This window comes from Alexandromys fortis, unplaced genomic scaffold (genome assembly GCF_014885135.2).
Source record: "Alexandromys fortis isolate MF-2015 unplaced genomic scaffold, M_Fortis_MF-2015_v1.1 scaffold_396, whole genome shotgun sequence".
In the NCBI taxonomy this organism is placed as follows: Eukaryota; Metazoa; Chordata; class Mammalia; order Rodentia; family Cricetidae; genus Alexandromys; species Alexandromys fortis.
In genome coordinates this window covers 165518-170157 of record NW_026068281.1, presented here as the reverse complement: position 1 = coordinate 170157, position 4640 = coordinate 165518, and positions in this window count along the sequence as shown.

Here is a 4640-nt window from a genome sequence, read left to right as displayed (position 1 = left end):
GAGAGAAAAGTAAGAAGGGGAGGATTGGGGGAACTTGGGGAAACAGGAAGATTGGGATAAAGGAAGGTTGGATAGGGGAGCAGGGAAGCACATATCTTAGTTAAAAGAGCCACATTAGTGTTGGCAAGAGACTTGAACCTAGAGTGGCTCCCAGGAGCCCAAGGCGATGTACCCAGTTAGTCCCTTGGGAAGCTGAGGATAGGGAACCTGAACTGACCCTAACCTATAGCATTACTGACGAATATCAACACATTATCTTTATAAGGTTATTTTCCTAGGTGACTCCAATGAATGATAACCTTAACAGTGTACATCTACTTTACGTACTTCACAGCACTAGGATGGAAAATGATGTTGAAATGGACCAGTACTCAAAAGATTGCTTTTGCTGTGAGCTCTTCCACAAATAATCAAAACCTCTGTTTCTCTTTTAAGACCCTTATGCTTCCAGTCAAGGTGTGTTAAAATTTAATGAAATGATATCAAATATTCAACCAGTATGAAAATAATTACGGCAGTAATCCAAGAAAGATGGTCCAATAAATCCTCTGTCTTCTAGATACTAGGATATAAATATCTTTAGGTTATAGTCATTGTGTGTCATTAGAGTGAGTGTCTTCTTGAGAGAATCAGTTAATTTATATCACAGTGCAGAAGACTTTGGTTATACATACAGTTGTGACACTGACAAGCAAAAAAGTTTGGTTTTTGAAATAAAATCCTGATAAACTATAACATTTCAAGGATTTGAAGATGAAACGGTAAAATAAAGATATTCAGTATTGAATATAGACTATGTATATAGCTGTTTTATGTGTAGAATATACTTTTAAATAGAATCTCTTCTAAGTGATAAGAAAATATCTATTTTAAAAAAGAAGCCAAAGATAAAGTTTGCCGATATGATCTCAAATGGATGGAAGTTGTGATTGTCTTACAGTGTAGAAGAATTTAGTAGACCCTCATCTTACAGGAGGAACATACCCCAAAATCACAATATATGAGTGAAGCCAAGAGTCTGATAGAACCTTGTATATACTATGATTTTTGCTATTTACACTTAGTACCTATAAGATGTTATATAACTGAAACATGTGAGAGATTCGCCCAAACAGTTAGTAACGAAACAGAAAAATGATAAAAAGATATCAAAATACAATTCTGTAAGCATCAATTATGTCTAGAATGTTCCATTTAGAAGGAGATAATCACCATTAACTTACCACATTTCCTATATAACTAGATTATGGTCTATATGATGTGCACTGGCTTATGCTCCCAGGACCCAGGTTTAGGACCTGGGCAGAGATCCAGAAATCTTATTCAGCTGAGCAGCCAATGAAAGCCACATCCAGTAGTTAGCTCTGCTTTGCTATCACCCATCCCCCAACAGCTCTTCTCTGAGATGTCATTGAAAGGTACCTTCTTCAGCTAGAGAAACAACCTAACAGCTATTAGGCTAGGAGCTCACATCTTGATATACACCCCTGACACAGATAAACAGAGACATTTGAGCCTCCCTAACTGGATTTAGTATGTTGTATATATATATAAATATAAATATGTATATAGTATACACAATAGTAATTAAGGAATAAAAGATTATGAATTTGACATGGAATTTTGGAATCACAGGATGAAATGGATAGGGGAATGGGAAGGGTGGAAATTATGTACATGCAGTACTCATGTGTGAAATTTTATAAAAATGAATTAAAATAATGCAACAAACTCAAAATCCTTCAAACACCCTTAACAAACAATCTATATTATGATTTCATTATTGTTGTTTCCTCTAACATGTCTCAATGGGGAAAATAACTACTACTTTTTAGAATAGGCTGTATACAGTAGATAATTGTTTGAAACAAATTCAATAATATCTTTGGAGGTTCCTTGCCTCATAAAATCATATTAGTGTTCCTCCTTGTTTTAAAATTTTATTTTCTGGGTTTCTCCATTATGTACTTGAACCTCTGTCTCACACAATCCTAGGAATCTGGACCAACAGTTAGGGAGTCTTCATGGGAGCAACCTAGGTCCTCTTCATGCGTTTAGTGGTTGTGTCGCTTGATCTGTTGGTAAGGCTCCAAGAAGCAAGATCAGGACATGTTCCTGGCTCTTAGCTGGCATTTGTGAACCTGTTCCCAATGCTGAGTTACCATACCCAGCCTTGAGGTAGGGGGTGGATCTTGGTCCTATCTCATCTTGATGTGCCATGCTTTGTGCCAGCCCATGGAAGGCCTGCCCCTTTCTGAATGGAGATGGAGGAGTGAATTTAGAAGGGGGTTGACAGGAGTCCAGAGGAAGAGAAGAGAGGAGAGGAGGGAGGGGCAACAGCAGTCAACATGTAAAATGAATGAAAAAGTTAATTAGTTAAAATAAAAATCTTAAAAACCACAAATTATAAAAATATTTTGTTATTTTCTTAATTTTCATTTTATTTCATTTGTATTTTTTTTTGTTTTCTCCTACATGTCCTCTGAATATATACTATGGCTTCTGTTCAACATTTTTATGGGATTTCTAAGAGAAATAATTGTGGATGTCTGTTTTTGTAATTTTTCCTAGACTTTTTTTTTACTTCTGCTTGTTTGTACAATTGCAATATTTTACTTTTTCTTTTATCTTATTTTTTCCATTTCTCTATTAGCCCATAAAAGACAATTTGTGTTTTAAAGAGTGACAGAAAGGGAGTATATCCAAGGAAGATGAAAAGAAGGGAGGAGCTGGGAATACAGTGATTGGAAATCATAATATTGCTGTATTATGTGAGGAAAAAGTCCATTTTTAATTGAAGGAAAAAATTAATTAAGAAGGTAATTTAAAAATTGTAAAGAGAGAAAATATTATGTTATACATATTTGCCACAATAAAATATTACACAATAAATTGAATTTCAGAACCATGAGTTGGCTTGGCCTAGTTGCCTTGAAAGACATGCCTCATAGGTTTTTTAGTTTAGACTCCATGTTTCCTGGAGCACAATTCCTGAGAGAAGTCAGTGAAGTGTTCAAGCCATTTTGAGTTTCTCTGTATGTTCCCTTAGCTGTCAAGGAAGCATGAGAAATTGACAGGACAATTGGTATTAGCCATTAAATTTGTGTACATATATAACTTGCAAATGTCACTGTATTCTGGCAAATTCACATTATATTGTGTTTGTGATAAGGTATAAAAAATCTGATTGCTCTCAATAAAATTGTCTCAGTCCAAGTTTTCTTGTGGCCCCTGTAACTGACCTGATTTCACTCCTCATGTCCATATTAGTTGACCTTGTCCAGGTAAATAAGTGCAGGTGCATACAACTAAGTTCCATACAAGGATTCTCTCAGATAGTGACTTAAAAATAAAACCGTCTACCTCTGTCTTATTCCACAATCTGCCACTACTACTAATGACCTGAGTTTGGTTGATGGAAGGGGAGAAAAGACTCCTGAAAGTTATATTCTAACAGCTACATGCAGAGAATTTTAGTGTTTAGTTCTCTTTGTACTAACTAAGCAACTGGGGAATTTGACCATTTGATTAACTGCTGGTGATAACTTGACTAACAGTTGATTAACTTGATCAACAAGTGATAACTTCTTCTAGTAACTCAACATGAAAATTTGATCACAAAAGATTAACTATTATAAGATTTGGTACTGGCTCTTCTGTAATATGTTGATTAACTCTGGTTTGATGATTATTTTTAACCTTTCTTTAAGTGTCTTTCAGCCATATGAGATTCTTTTGTTAAGAATTCTCTATTTGGTTCTTTACCTCATTTTTAAATTGGATTATTTAGTATTTTGATATCTAGTTTCTTGAGTTCTTTATATATTTTGGAGATAAGTCCTCTGTCTGATGTGGGGCTGATTAAAATCTCATTCCATTCAGTTGGCTACCTTTTGTCTTATTGACTGTGTCCTTTGCTTTACAGAAGTTCTCAGTTTCAGCAGGTCCCACTTATTTATTGCTGCTCTCAGTGTCTCTGCTACTGGTGTTATATTTAGGAAGTGGTCTCCTGTGTCCATGCATTAAAGGCTAATTTCCACGTTCTTCTTTTTAATTTTTCAGTTTTAATTTATTGAAAATGATGTCTATATACTTTCTATTTTTCAGATTTTATATGACTTTTATCTTTTAAAAATTTATTTAAAAAACTATATTTTCTTATTTTACATACCAAATTTATTCCCCATTCCCATCCCTCTTCCTGTTCCCTCCATCTTCTATTCTCCTACCCCCATCCCACACCTCATCCATTCCTGAGAGAGGGTTGATGTGGGAGTGTCATATCAATCTGTTGATTTCATTGGCTGAGCAATAAAAGAAACTGCTTGGCTGGCCCTGATAGGTTAGAACATAGATGGGAGGAGTAAACAGAATAGAATTCTGGGCAGAAGAGGAAGTGAGGTCAGACTCTGCTCTGCTTCCAGAGGGACCGAACAGCTCTGCGCTCTGGAGCAGAGACACCATGATGGACGGAGGCTAGACTCTTCCCGGTAAGCGCACCTTGGGGTGCTTACACACATCATTAGAAATGGGCTAGTCCAGGTGCGAGAATTAGCCTGTAAGGGCTAGAGTTCATGGGCCAAGCAGTTCTTAAATGAATACAGTTTGTGTGTTGTTATTTCGGGCATGAGCTAGCCAAG